General features: G+C 45.8%; 1 pseudogene; it reads left to right on the top strand.

Annotated features, from left to right (window-relative positions):
- Positions 1-332: 332 nt before the first annotated feature.
- LOC147981350 (putative disease resistance protein RGA4) overlaps positions 333-16,378 on the top strand; it is a 33,628-nt pseudogene continuing 17,582 nt past the window's right edge.

Consider the following 16,378-nt stretch of genomic DNA (forward strand, 5'->3'; position numbering starts at 1 on the left):
AGTTGTTGGGTGATCCAGCAAGTAAGAATGTAATCCCTTTGCTGCCTTGTTTTCTCATTTTGTAGGTGTGAAGCAGGTGGTGTTCGCAAAGGAGGAGCGGCGTGGCATCTGGCACGTCAACAACAACGGGTCTCAGCGGCATGGAGCAACGGGGCCTCGCCGGTGGGCATGTGATGACAGACGAGCGCAAGATGGTGGCATTGTCTAGCGCCGTGGTGGCGTCGACGGCAGCTAGACCAAGCAAGGTATAGATGCAGCAGTACATCACTGAAGATGGATTGGTGGCAGGTGGCTGCGGCCGCCTCATACCCGGCAGGCGTCCTGATTGAGGAATGCGCCGGACTGATGGGTGCCCCATACCCGGCAGGCGTCCTGGTTGGGACCTCGGCCTTGGATATTCGGTTTGGCTGCAAGGTATGTTTGGTATTAGGCCTAGACTATCAGCATCCCTACATCATCTGGATAGGAGTAGCAATAGATGTTGCCCAGACGGTGGCTTTAGTCTGACTGCTGTATGACTTTGTAAGGTCTTGTCTGCATAATTAATAAAGTGGCTGCATGCACCGTCCAGATGCAGAGGCCGGGGGTCCTCCTCCATTTCTAAATAAAAAAATTGGATGATAAGTGGGTGAAGACCAAGAACAACCAACAACTGGAGGAACTGATCTCTCTGCTCAAAGTTGGGATGAAAGGAATCAAAATCTTAGTGACGGCTCAAACAATAGTTGCAACTACAGCTCTATGTGATGATGAACCTATTAAAATACCTGATTTGGACAAGGATTTATAATTTTTGATATTTATGCATTATGAACAGGGCACTACAAGTGCTTCCGATTAAGAATTTATATTGCAGAAAAGTTACACCAATCACCTATTGCAGCAGTAGCAGGGGCGCGACGACTTGGGACAAACCCAGATATCAAGTTTTGGAAAAATATTGTAAACCATGGCATGCTGAATGACACCATTGTCGGTGTCAAAACCGACGGATCTCGGGTAGGGGGTCCCGAACTGTGCATCTAAGGAGGATGGTAATAGGAGGTGGGGGACACGATGTTTACCCAGGTTCGGGACCTCTTGATGGAGGTAATACCCTACGTCCTGCTTGATTGATCTTGATGATATGAGTATTACAAGAGTTGATCTACCACGATATCATAGAGGCTAAACCCTAGAAGCTAGCCTATGGTATGATTGTTGTTGTCCTACGGACTAAACCCTCTTGTTTATATAGACACCGGGGGGCTAGGGTTACACAGAGTCAGTTACAAGGAAGAAGATCTACATATCCGTATTGCCAAGCTTGTCTTCCATGCCAAGGAGAGTTCCATCCGGACACGGGACGAAGTCTTCAATCTTGTATCTTCATAGTCCAACAGTCCGGCCAAAGGATATAGTCCGGCTGTCCGGGGACCCCCTAATCCAGGACTCCCTCAATAGCCCCTGAACCAGGCTTCAACGATGATGAGTCCGGCACGCGGATTTGTCTTCGGCATTGCAAGGCGGGTTGTTCTTCCGAATACTCCATAGAATATTTTGAACACAAGAATAGTGTCCGGCTCTGCAAAACAAGTTCCGCATACCACCGTAGAGAGAATAATATTTCCACAAATCTAATCTGCTGACATGTTCAGCAACATGACATCATGTCATGGCCCGGTCATTATTCAAACCATTTTTCTCAACCAGCACTACACATATCACGAGGCAGTTTTCTTGACACGTCTTGTCGAAGCAGAGATCGTGTCCCCCTTATTACATGATTCTCATCAATACGGACGTGGGTAACCCAATCGTGCCCGTTGGTATGACTCCTTGATTTTAGGCAAGTCCCAAACGGGCACGAGGAGGACGCTTGATATTCACCCTCTTTATAAAGAGGCCAAGGCCTGTCCTTTTTTCCCCTCTCGTACTCAATCGAATCCTTCCCCCGCCTCGAGTTCCAACACCCAAGGCTCAGGTCAGGTGCTTCGGACCTTCAACCATGTCCGGATCCAACCTTCAAGGTCGGTGGATGCCTTCCTCTGTCATAGAGGAAGACATCAAGAAGATAAGAGAGGCTAGGTATTTGACCGTCGAAATCTCGCACAGGCTGCCTGCTCGAGGGCAGGTCATTCCCACACCCGAACCCGGAGAGAGCATTGTATTCATCTCTAACTTCTTCCGAGGGCTAGGCCTTGCTCTAGATCCCTTGGTCAGAGGGCTCATGTTCTACTATGGGCTGGACTTCCATGACCTGGCCCCGGATTCCATCCTTCACATCTCGTCGTTCATTGTTGTGTGTGAGGCCTTCCTCCGCATTACCGCACACTTCGGCCTATGGCTCAAAACTTTCAATGTGAAGCCGAAGATGATTGGGGGGTGACACGCAGAGTGCGGAGGTGCCGTAATAAGCAAAGGCATTGATGTTCCATGGCCAGAGGGTTCCTTCCCAGAGGTGTCCAGTTTATGGCAACGGGAGTGGTTTTATATCACAGCTCCCCGGAGTACCAAGTGGGTAGCCGCCTGCTACCTCTTGAGCACTGCGTTGGTTTTCCCCGAAGAGGAAGGGATGATGCAGCAAAGTAGCGTAAGTATTTTCCTCAGTTTTCGAGAAACAAGGTATCAATCCAGTAGGAGGCTACGCGCAAGTCCCTCGTACCTGCACAAAACAAATAAATCCTTGCAACCAACGCAAATAGGGGTTGTCAATCCCTATAGGGCCACTTACGAGAGTGAGATCTGATAGATATGATAAGATAATATTTTTGGTATTTTAAGATAAAGATGCAAAGTATAATAAAGGCAAAGTAAATAGCAAAGGAAATAACTAAGTAGTAGGAGATTAATATGATAAAGATAGACCCCGGGGCCATAGGTTTCACTGGTGTCTTCTCTCAAGAGCATAAGTATTCTACGGTGGGTGAACAAATTACTGTTGAGCAATTGACAGAATTGAGCATAGTTATGAGAATATCTAGGTATGATCATGTATATAGGCATCACATCTGAGACAAGTAGACCGACTCCTGCCTGCATCTACCACTATTACTCCACTCATCGACCGCTATCCAGCATGCATCTAGAGTATTAAGTTAAAAATAGAGTAACGCCTTAAGCAAGGTGACATGATGTAGAGGGATAGACTCATGCAATATTAAGAAAACCCCATCTTGTTATCCTCGATGGCAACAATACAATACGTGCCTTGCTGCCCTTACTATCATCGGGAAAGGACGCCGCAAGATTGAACACAAAGCTAAGCACTTCTCCCATTGCAAGAAAGATCAATCTAGTAGGCCAAACCAAACTGATAATTCGAAGAGACTTGCAAAGATAACCAATCATACATAAAATAATTCAGAGAAGATTCAAATATTATTCATAGATAGACTTGATCATAAACCCACAATTCATCGGTCTCAACAAACACACCGCAAAAAGAAGATTACATCGAATTGATCTCCACAAGAGAGGGGGAGAACATTGTATTGAGATCCAAAAAGAGAGAAGAAGCAATCTAGCTACTAACTATGGACCCGTAGGTCTGAAGTAAACTACTCACACTTCATCAGAGAGGCTATGGTGTTGATGTAGAAGCCCTCCGTGATCGATGCCCCCTCCGGCGGAGCTCCCGAACAGGCCCCAAGATGGGATCTCGTGGATACATAAAGTTACGGCGGTGGAATTAGGGTTTTGGCTCCTATTCTGATCGTTGGGGGTATGTGGATATATATAGGAGGAAGGAGTACGTCGGTGGAGCAACAGGGGGGCCACGAGGACGGAGGGCGCGCCTGGTGGGGGTGGGCGCGCCCCCCTACCTCGTGGCCTCCTGTTGTAAGTGCATCTAGTGCCACCCCTAGTTGGTTTTGGAGTATTGATGACAAACCTAGTTGAGGGACTAATGTGTTCGTGAGAATTGCAGGATAACACAGGTAGAAGTCCCTCATTGATTCGGTTTTCCTACCAGAGATGACCCCTAAAAATGTATGAAGACATTGAAGTCAATGGTGGTATGTGAAGACATTCACATTGAAGACTATGACAAGAGAAGACATCGCATGAAGACTATGGAGCGCGAAGACTTAGATCTTTCGTAGTTCTTTTTCTTCTTTGTTGAGCCATAGGAACCACCATACTGTTAAGTGGGGTCCAAGAAAACCAGTCAGAATGACTGAAGTGATGCTTAACCAAAATCCTGTGTCTTCGAGTGAAGACTATGAGAGCGAATCTTGTTCAGAGTTGGACAAGTCAGCTTTGCTTGTAGCCCAAGTAAAGTTGCCGTGTGTGTTTGAAATCTGACCATTGGAACACGTGTCAGTTCCTTAGTGACCCAGGGTCATTTCGGACAAATCAGGTCGGGTTGCCTAGTGGCTATAAATAGCCCACCCCCTACAACCATAAACGATTGGCTGCTCAGAGTTAAAGTACGGCTTTTGTCGTTTGAGAGCAACCCACCTCGAAGCCTTTGAGAGAGAATTCCTTGAGAGGATAAAGCCCTAACCACCCAGAGCCAAAGAGTGTTAGGCATCACTTAAGTCTTCTTGTCTGTGTGATCTGAAGACTTATTACACTTGAGGACTGTGAATCCTCCAGCCGGTTAGGCGTCGCGTTCTGAGCATCCAAGAGTCATTGTGGATTGCCGGTGAACAAAGTCTGTGAAGGTTTGGAAGTCTACCTTGAAGACTTACCAGAGTGATTGGGCGAGGACTAGGTGTCCTTAGCTCAAGGCGAATAAGGTGAAGACGAGGTCTTCTGAGTTGAATCTCAGCCTCCCTAACCAGATGTACAGTTGTCACAGCAACTGGAACTGGTCCAACAAATCATTGTCTTCAACGAGTCACTGGTTTCATCCTTCCCTTCCCTTTACTTACTGTTAGCTCGTGTGAAGTCATTATACGATAGCATCACGGTTTGACTTCACAAAGTGATTACGTGGACTGATTGGCTTCTCAACATCTTCCTACCTGATCCTTACTGCCTAGCTGCTATTTGTCATTGTGCTTTTACTTCATTGAATACATGACTATGGTTTGTCTAGTGTAGTCTACCTTCCGTTGCATGATAATAGGTTTATTTCTATCGTTTGTCTTCGAAACTTACATGTTTTGAAGACTTTCCTAAAAATCACCTATTCACCCCCCCCCCTCTAGTCGATCACTAGCACTTTCAATTGGTATTAGAGCAAGGTACTCCCTTGTTCTGTGTGATTCGGTTTAACCACCTGGAGTTTTAGCTATGTTGACTGCAGGGATAATTAAAGTCTCTGCTGCGTGCCCCGTCTTCGATGGAACTGAATATCCCTACTGGAAGAATAAGATGCGCATGCATCTTGAAGCCATTAATGTCGACCTATGGTATGTCGTCAAGAATGGCGTTCCCAAGGCCGGAGAAGGTGTCACTGCCATTAATGTCAAGAAGTTCGTTCAACTGGACTCTACTGCCAAGAATATCATCTATGGTCATCTGACCAAAGGACAGTATGGCCGCGTGAGTGCTTTGGAAACATCTAAGCTCGTCTGGGAATGGCTATCCAAGGTCAACGAAGGCGTCTCAACCCAGAGAGATCAAAGAATCAATGTCCTTTGCAACCTCTTCAATCGCTTCAAGAGAAATGACAATGAGAATGTCCAGCTCATGTTTGATCGACTCACTGACATCACAAATGAGCTTCAAGCCCTCGGTGCTACTGAGATCACCAAGTATGAAGTCGTCAAGACACTCCTGAGATCACTTGACAGTTCGTTTGACACCCTAGCCCTGATGATTCAAGAACGTCCTGATTTCAAGACACTCGATCCGTCTGACATACTTGAGAGGCTCAACACACACGAGTTTCAGCTTTCTGAGAAAAGAGACATCTACGGTCCCAACTATGGGCGAACTCGTGCCTTGAAGGCAAAGGCTGTCTCCTCATCTGAAGAAGAATCTAACAGCAGTTCAGATGATCCTGAAGACATTGGAAGGGAGCTTGCTATGCTTGTGAAGAAGTTCCAAAAATTCACCAAGAAGAAAGGCCTCAGAAAGTCTTCACGATCAAGCTCAAGGAATGATGAAGCTTCTGCTCATGACTACAAGAAGAGATCATGTCACAAGTGCAAGAAACCTGGCCACTACATCTCTGAATGTCCATAGTGGGACAATGAGAACAAGAAGAAGAAGAAGAAGAAGAGCAAGGAGTATGACTCTGACGACAAGAAGAAGAAGAGATACTCAAAATCGTCTTCCAAGTCTTCCTCCAAGTCTTCATCACACAAGAAGAGCTCATCTGGCAAGGCACGTGCATTTGTTGGCAAGGAAATGGACTCTGAGGATGAGTTCGCTTCTGAGGAGGCGGAAGTGGAGTCTGAGGAGGAGTCCGATTCTGGCGTTGCAAGTCTGGCTACAGCATACGTTGCCAAGTCCATCTTCAACACTGAAGAAAATGACTTCATCACCGACACCGATGCAAACGACAAGGACTACTCCGCTCCTTCCTACTGCTTCATGGCACGCGGTGCCAAGGTAAACACACGCACTACTCACTATCAAACATCTAGTGACGATGACTCTAATTGTGGTTCGAAACCCAGCTACAAAACACTTGCTAAAATTGCAACTGAACAACAGAAAGCTATGGAACACATTCAAAAACTGTTAGACAAAAGCGATGATCTGTTAGACGCTGAAATGACTCGATCTCAGTCCTTAATTGAAGACATAAAAAATCTTCACGTTAAGTATGAGGAACTTGAAAGTCGTCATGAAACGCTCTCAACAGCTCATGAAAGGCTTTCCTATGATTATCTTCAAAGGAAGCAAGATCTTGAGAAATTGAGAGCGGCTCATGAAGATCTTCAAAAAGAAAACGAGTCACTTCGCGCCAAACAGATCAGTTCAGCTCAGGAAGGATTTGAACCACCATGTCTTAAATGCATTGAGCGTGATAACGCTACTTCTGTTGTTGAATGCTCTACTGCTACTACTGTTGCAAAATCTTCAACTGTTGATGTGGAAACTAACCCCTCTGCTGAGGACACCACTGCTATTGCTGATGAGAATGCTAGGTTGAAGACACTACTTGAAACAGGGATGTACAAAGTCTCAAAGGGCATCAGACACTATGCGATGTCCTAAAAAGGCAGATCCTGAACCGAAACCCTAGGAAAGAGGGTGTTGGGTTCGTAAGGAAAATGAATGCTGATGGCTCTTACTGGAAACCTGAGCAGTACCCCAAAACCACATGGGTTGCTGCAAAGGAACCTTCAGTAGATCTATCCACTCTATCTGGATTCACTTGTGCTAACCCCATTATTATTGATGAATCCTTTGATGCAAACTATAAACTGTTTAAGAATCAGAATGGTGAAGTGTTTGCCAGGTACATTGGTACTAACTGCAGGAATGGACCGCCTATGAAGAAGATCTGGCTGCCGAAAAGGTGTTTGGAGAATCTTCTTGTGAATGTCATCATGACACCACAGGTGAAGAAGACAAACTCCAGACCACAGGCTTCATACGGTCCAAAGGCTTCATACAGACAGAGGACTCACCGGAGTCAAACTAACGCAAATGTTTTGCAGGGAAGCCATACTCAGGCCTATGAATATGAGCACGGTTCATCAAACCACCATGTTCATAAGACCAAGAACTATTCTGCTTATTCTTATGAGTACTATTGTCCACCTGCAAGACTTTTTGCTAGGGCTCCAAAGCCAAAGTTCTCAGATGCTGCACTTAGACTTATTGCTTCGAAGCCACCCCTGAAGATGTGGGTGGCTAAGAAAGCTTAACTCTCTTTTGCAGGGAAAGGTCTCCAGACGAAAACCAAAATCGTCTAATGCTATTGCTGGGGACCTTAAACATCTTGTAGGACGCAAGATCAAATGCCCAAATGGTCTTATTATGTATTTTGTTTTTGAATCGCTTGCAACTTGTCCTAACAGTCCTAATCTCGATCTAAGCTTTAATAATCCACTGGTTCGTCAAATGTTTTTGCTTCACAATTCTCTTCGTGAAGCCTATCCCCCTAACTGTACTATAGGGTACGACACCAGCTGCTTCAGAATGAATTATTGATAGTGGGTGTACAAATCACATGACTGGCAAGCGAAGCCTTCTCATGGACTTAACTTTACGTCCATCAGACAAAAGTCACATCACATTTGCCGACACTGGTAAAAGCAAGGTATTGGGTCTAGGTAGAATTGCAATCTCAAAGGATCAACACATGGATAAAGTCATGCTTGTTGAATCCCTTGGTTTCAACTTAATGTCTATCTCAATGCTTTGTGATTTAAACATGATTGTGATGTTTGGAAAATATCGTTGCCTTGTACTAATGGAATCTGACAAGTCTCTAGTGTTTGAAGGGTATCGAAAAGATGATTTGTATGTTGTAGATTTCTCAGCAGGACCACAACTTGCAGTATGTCTTCTAGCAAAAGCTTCTGAATGCTGGCTCTTGCATCGAAGGCTAGGGCATGCTGGCATGAGGAACCTCCACACTCTTGCAAGGAAGAAGCATGTCATAGGCATCGAGGGCATCAAGTTCAAGAAGGATCACTTATGCGGTGCCTGTGAAGCAGGAAAGATGACGAGGGCCAAGCATCCCTCGAAGACAATCATGACAATGACTCAACCCTTCGAACTGCTACACATGGATCTTTTCGGTCCCACTCATTACTCAACTCTTACTACTACTGCTTGTCTCTATGGCTTTGTCACTGTTGATGATTATTCAAGATACAGTTGGGTGCATATAATCCTTTACAAGACTGAAGTGCAGGATGTCTTCAGACGCTTCGCCAATCGAGCAATGAACAACTATGGCGCCAAGATAAAGCACATCAGAAGTGACAATGGCACTGAATTCAAGAACACTGGCCTTGATACATATCTTGATACTTTGGGCATCACACATGACTTCTCATCTCCGTACACGCCACAGCGGAGTGGCGTCGTCCAACGCAAGAACAAAACACTTATTGAGATGGCTCGAACGATGCTTGATGAATACAAGACTCCAAGAAAATTTTCTGGTCTGAAGCCATTGACACTGCATGCCATATCATCAACCGTGTTTATCTTCACAAGCTTCTGAACAAGACATCCTATGAGCTCCTTACTGGCAAGAAGCCAAATGTCAGCTACTTCAGAGTATTTGGCGCCAAGTGCTGGATCAAGGATCCACATCACACTTCAAAATTTGCACCAAAAGCACATGAGGGTTTTATGCTTGGATATGGAAAGGATTCGCACTCCTACAGAGTTTTCAATCTATTTCATTATAAAGTGGTTGAAACAGTGGATGTGCGGTTCGATGAAACTAACGGCTCACAAAAAGAGCAACTGCCAAATGTGCTAGATGAATTTCCATCCAGTGAATCAATCAAACTTATGGGAACTGGAGAAATCATACCTTCTGAAGCTCAACCTGAAGAGGAACTTATCATCTCTGCACCTGAACAACCTGAAGATAATGCTCAGCCTGAAGACAATCCCTCTAACGATGACGATGATTAGCAAGAGCAAAATCTTCGTCCTATACATCCTCGTGTTGCAAATGAAGTGTAGATTGAGAGAATAATTGATAGCATCGATGCACCAGGTCCACTCACTCGTTCAAGGGCAACTCAGCTAGCAAACTTCTGTGGGCACTTTGCATTCGTCTCAATAACTGAACCCAAGAAAGTTGAAGAAGCCTTCATGGAACCTGAATGGATTCAAGCTATGCAAGAAGAGCTTCAACAGTTTGAGCTGAATAATGTATGGGAACTGGTTAAGCGTCCTGATCCTTGGAAGCACAATATAATAGGCACCAAATGGATATATCGCAACAAGCAAGATGAGCATGGTCAAGTTGTCAGAAACAAAGCTCGTCTCATTGCTCAAGGATACACTCAAGTTGAAGGGATTGACTTCGATGAAACATTTGCTCCTGTGGCTAGACTTGAAGCCATACGCATACTGCTGGCCTATGCAAATCATCACAACATACTTCTATATCAAATGGATGTGAAGAGTGCTTTTCTCAATGGCAAGATTGAAGAAGAAGTGTATGTTGCACAACCTCCTGGCTTTGAAGATCCAAAACATCCTGACATGGTATACAAGCTCAACAAGGCACTGTATGGCCTCAAACAAGCCCCTCGGGCTTGGTATGACACACTCAAAGACTTCCTGAAGAGCAAAGGCTTCAAATCTGGTTCCCTTGACCCCACTCTCTTCACGAAGACATATGATGGTGAACTGTTTGTGTGCCAAATATATGTGGATGACATAATCTTCGGCTGCACCAATCAGAAATACAATGAAGAGTTTGGATATATGATGCAAGAGCAATATCAGATGTCAATGATGGGTGAGCTGAAGTTCTTCCTTGGTCTTCAAATACGTCAGCAACGCAACGACATCTTTATATCTCAAGAGAAGTATCTCAAAGATTGCCTGAAGAAGTTTGGTATGCAAGACTGCAAAGGTTTCACGACGCCAATGCCAGCCAAACATCATCTGGGTCCCGACGACAATGGTAAAGAGTTCAACCAAAAGTTATACCGCTTCATGATTGGTTCTTTACTTTATCTATGTGCATCTAGGCCAGATATTATTCTTAGTGTTTTCATGTGTGCTCGATTCCAAGCGGCACCAAAGGAAACGCATCACTTAGCTGTGAAGCAAATTCTTCGATATTTGGCTTACACCCCAACTCTAGGGTTATGGTATCCAAAGGGCTCAGAATTTGATCTGGTTGGTTTCTCGGATGCTAATTATGCTGGTGACAAGGTGGATCACAAGTCTACATCAGGCACATGTCATTTTCTAGGACGATCACTTGTATGTTGGTCTTCAAAGAAGCAGAACTGTGTATCTCTCTCTACTGCTGAATCTGAATACATTGCTGCTGGATCTTGCTGGGCTCAGCTTCTGTGGATGAAGCAAACACTCAAAGACTATGGCATTCATCTGAAGCAAGTGCCACTTCACTGCGACAACGAAAGCGCCATCAAGATTGCCAACAACCCAGTTCAGCACTCGAAGACAAAGCACATTGAAATTCGTCATCACTTTCTCAGAGATCATGTTGTGAAGGAAGATATTGATATCATACACGTCAACACTGAAGAGCAATTGGCAGATATCTTCACCAAGGCCTTGGATGAGAAGAGATTTTGCAAGTTACGGTGTGAGCTAAATATCTTGGAATCCTCAAATGTCCTGTGATCAGGCACACATCCTAACACTTATGCATATTGACGACTTAGATGTGCAACACACGAAATAAAGTATATCTTCAATCAATGAAGACATACATTCTAAGTGTGAATACATTAATGTGGAATTTGACTTCGGAGCGCCACGATAATTGTGTGCCGTGTCTGGGTCTAATACTTCCTATACGGTGGGTAACGCCACCACCAAATTCTTCTTTTTGAAGTGTTTTACCCATGGCGTTACATTTGCTATGTCTTCACATTTTGTTTGTCTTCATTCTCAACTTGTCCTCATTATTATCTTCACTATGTTGGTTTGATTGTCTTTTTCATATATATACATAGTGTTTTGTCCTCTACAGCATTCACTTATAGCTATGTCTTCTTGTTGAATCTTTTGAACTAAGTGAATGTGATCGGACCCTAACCTCTCTATGCTTTCTATCTCAAACTCTATCTCTCCAAATCATATGCATTCTATTGAAACTGTCGAATGTCTTCTCTGCGTCCTTGTCAGCAGAAGATACAGAGACAAACATTAAGTCCATTTTCAATGCCAATTCCTTCACCTGAAACCCGGAGAAGTGGGAACGACCACCCGACAATCCAGGCGTGCGTGGGAACGTGGAACAACCTCCGATATGCTGCATGATGGCCACGTGTTCTTCAGATGTGAATCGCCAGGGGCACCTGTGTAATAACGTTGTGCCGTCTCTGTCCCTATAAATACACGCCTCACCACAGTCATTATACTTTCTTCCACTCTCGCACAAACCCTAGCGCCACCGCTAGCCCTCGACGACGCCGGTGATGAAGCGCTTAGCTGCCGCAACCTCTCCGACGCCATCTTCACACCGGCCGCGGACATCGTCTTCTCCGCCGTCGTCGTAGGTGTCCTCCATCGCCAAGTTAGGGCACGGACGATCGAACTGCTTGGCCTCCTCTTCCACTCCGTCTAGCAGTTCCTTGTGTGGTAAATAAAACTTCCTTTTTACGGCCCCCTTTGATCCTATTGATTCATCACTTTCTGCCACAAGAAGTTTCTATTCACACAAGTTGGATCTATTTCTTACTGCATCTCATAATATGCCTAGTATGTTCACTTATGCTTCACAAAGTAGTTAGATTCCTCACTTGTATTGATCCATGGATTCGTACAAATCTGGAACCAACTCTTTATCTATGAGTGAATGTCTTCGCACGATGAGGTCAATGTCTTCTAAACTGATTTATCTTCAAAATCTTCTGAGAATGCAATGACCTCTTCCCCTTCCCTCGCACCTTAATGCTATCACAGGTACATGTCCGTGGGAGAATCCCTTGGTTCTCATAGTCTGCATTCATTTGCAGAATTCTTATAGCATCATATAAATTCTCCCGAAGCCAGTTCCTATTTATCCAGCAAGCGAAAGCCTCTAAAGCCTTTGAACATGTTAAAGCCATTCAGTTTGAAGTTCATGGCTGCAGAGAAATCTGTAAGGAAGGGTGGCAGACAGCGTCGTGGGGGAACATCAAGAGATTTGCCTGATGACCTCTCAGAGCTTTACAAGACAGATCCTGAAGAGGATTACAATCAGCGCAAGACCCGAATCCAATGGATTCGAAGATATTGGGCAGAACAATGGTTCAAATACCGGTTTGTGACCCAGGAATATGCTGAGAAAAATGCCATCAAGCGACCTTGGGGAGACATCCTATACAAAAATCTTCAACCCAGGTCCAGAGACGAAGACATTGATCAAGGCTTCTATCCCTGCATGGTCCGAGGACCACAGCCTGCAGATGCACACCCATCGTCACTACTATGGTGTCGTGACGACAATCTGTTCAAGCGCAACTTCCAGTTTGCCAAGAACTCAGCGAAGCAGAATAAGAAGTCATTGGGACTAGACTTCAACCCTGGTCCCTCTGCTCCCCGTGCCGATGGCACCCGCGAAGCTGAACCCAATCTTGTTGGGCCCTTCTACAATCTGGAAGGTCTCATCACTCACATCGTGGTTCAAGGGACAGCTGTGGATGAGCCTGCAGATGACGCTGAATCTGATGAAGCACCTGCAGCGCCGAAGCCAAAGAAACTGAAGCAACCTAAAGTTTCAAAGCCTGCCTCAGCCCCAAAAATTTCACGGGCGAAGCCACTGGCTACTGCACCTCCTGAAGACAGTGTGCAGTCTGAAGGTCTGTCACGTATCTCCAAGCCCCCGAGAGTCAAGATGCCCCTGCCACACACCACCCAAGAACTGACTGCTACTGCCATTCTGCGCAACGATGCCATTGATCTATCCAGTGATGAAGATCTGGCAGATGACGCTCTTGAGCAACTGATCAAGAGCAAAGAAGAAGCAGAAATCTTCAACAATTTGCCTCTGTTTGACGTGGCAATCATCCACGACTTCATCGATGAGTGGTTTGAAACGCCCAACCTCAGCTTTGAAGACCTGCAACTTCCCATTGGCCTCAGTGTTGCCTTCCATGGTGCCATTGCTTCAGAGTTAGCTATCACCCAGCGCATCGTTGAACTAAAGCAGAAGATTGACTTTGAGAAAGCTCGGTTCAAGAAGCATATGGCCAAGCTCAACGTGCAAGAGGTGAAGAACTTCAAGATTATGCTGCACGAGCTCAAGGAAGCCTTTCTCAAGAAACGTGCAGAAGCTCAGGGTTCTCGTGAGCGCATGAAGATCCTGGCTGACAAGTGTGTGCACGCCTACAACGAGGCTGAGAAGCGCAAGGCCCTTGGGCGTCCAGGCATTGATCCCAGGATGGCTGCTAAGAAGAAGAAGAAGCCCACTGTGGCCGAACCCGACGCATCAAGGCAGGAAGCAGATCCCATTGTCTTCCCAACCAGCATGACTGGCTCGAAGCCAAAAGCCAGGTCTACCGCTTCAGAACTGAAGAAGACGAGGACTGCTGAGGCTAGAGCCAGAAAGAGGAAATATCATGAAGCCTCTGATGCTGCTCCCTCCAAAAAGAAGCGGAAGACCAAGAAGGAACGGGCTGCTCCCACAGAGCCCTTAATTGTTGAACCTATCTCCATGGTTCGCCCTGCCGCTGAACATCAAGAGCGCCAACTGACTGTCCATGATCCTGCTTCCACAGAGGCTTATGAAGCTGAAGACATTCCAACAGCTGATCCCACCGCTGCTGAAGACATTGGTCACCATGACAATGTTGAAGATGATGTAGTTCTTCCTCAGATCGAGCACCAATAGGTATCATCGCCTATGCTTATGCACAGCGAACTCATCAGCATTGGTCGTCCTCTGACGCCAATTGCTCAGGATGCAACATGGGCTGATCACCCACAACAACAACAAGTCACACCACCCCGGCAAGAAGAAGAAGATGACTTTGAGGTCCAGCCAACTCCATATCCAAAGGCATCGCCTACGTTACGCAGGCTTCGCAAAGGACCAAGGTCTCAAGTCTCCGAGTCTGATGCTAAAACTGCTGAAGACATTCCGGCTGCATCAGCCGATGACACTCAAGAAGAAGAACGTGTTCCTACTCCCCCAACTACTGAAGAAGCTGTTCTCGAGGAGAACGTGTTTGTGCCCGACCCTCCACCTCATCAAGTGGAGGTAGAAAATCTTGAGGCTGCCACCACCAACACCAATGAAGCCACTGATGTTGTCATGGCTGAAGCAAATGTGGAGCCTACACCAACCCAAGAACCAGAAGTCAGTGAAGCCAATGATGTCACTGCTTCTGTTCCTGCGCCTGCTGTCGGTCCTCAGTTTGACTATCATATTGAGCACAGGCCTCAGGTACAAAAGGCAATGCCAAGGTTGCCCAGGTTTCCAGGTCCTGCCTCAGCACCCGGATCCTTTAATGTCAATGGCTTCAAAGCAGACAACACTTTATTCAATAGCTCCAAGAACCCCTACTCAAGGGAAAGAATATCTTCTGATCGGTTCTGGAGCTACCCGCAGCGAAGCTATTACTCCTGCATTCTGTACAATCAAGGTCGCATCTTCCCACATATGCGTCTTGACACCGAAGCAATAGCTGGTCTGCCCTGTTTGGAAGAAGCTCTGGATTGCTTCAAAGAGGTTGGATTGTTGTCTTTCGTCACCGACCAAGAGCACTGGAACGAAGAGTTGCTGCTCCAATTTTATGCCACACTTCACATACGTGGTTACAATAGAGATCCGAAGACTTGGGTCCTGGAGTGGATGATAGGAAATGTTCATCATGAAGCCAAAGCCTTTGATATCATTGAGCTCACTAGTCTGCCCACTCCTGGAGATCTCTATGAACCTGGTTGTCAACTTCACAGTGAAGCTATGGAGAGCATCTTTCAGAAGCCTGAACCGAACATGAGTCAGATGCTCAGTATGATGAAGCCCTTGCCACAAGATGTTGCATATCCTAAGGAGTTCTTTGTTGAAGACCTTGAGTATCTGCCAAGGACTATCTATCACATCATAAGGCGAACTCTCTGGCCCATCAAAGGACATTCTCCACATGCAAAGCTGGAAGGTGCAATGAAGACTTTGGTCTTCTATATTCTTCATGGCAAATGCTTCAATGCACAGGACTTCTTCATCCGCCAACTTGCTGCATCAGGATTTGATCTTTTTGGCTTGAAGTTCTACGATCCATGGATAATGCGGCTGATTAAACTCCACTCAGCTATCTCATATCAGCCATCTGCTCGCAATCATCAGATCTTTCTGCCTGATGTGGATATGTCCGTTGAAGCCATTTATCCTGAGCCTGCCAAGGAACCTCTTAGTCTTCAGAATGCGGAGCATCAAAGTTTCACTTAGAACATTGAAGGAGTTGAAGCAGTCACTCGTGTTTATCCTCTGGCTGGAACTACACGTGCACCTCATCATGCTCTTACTAAAGCCACTGAAAGCACTATTGCCCAACGACCCAAGAAGCGATCTCGTGTTCTCAATCACCGAGAGCTTCTGGTTGCTCTTCATCAGAAACATGATAGGCATCATGACTGGCTGAAGCGCCAAATGCAAAGCCTCTTGGTGGATGTCAACCGCATTCGCAATCTTGCCACCAAGAATGCCTTTGTTGCCCATGAAACCTGTCGGCGTACATGGAAAGGGCTGACGCTTATGTGCTCTGAGGATGATCTTCACGAGGATGGCTTCCCTGAACGTTTCAAGTTTGACTCCACACCTCCCCGAAGGGCTGTGCTGCGACGAACTCCATCTCTTGAAGACTCTGAGTTCTCTTCCTCTGCGGCA

This window comes from Triticum urartu, chromosome 3A, assembly GCF_056163025.1.
Source record: "Triticum urartu cultivar PI428250 chromosome 3A, HENAU_Tu73, whole genome shotgun sequence".
Lineage (NCBI taxonomy): Eukaryota > Viridiplantae > Streptophyta > Magnoliopsida > Poales > Poaceae > Triticum > Triticum urartu.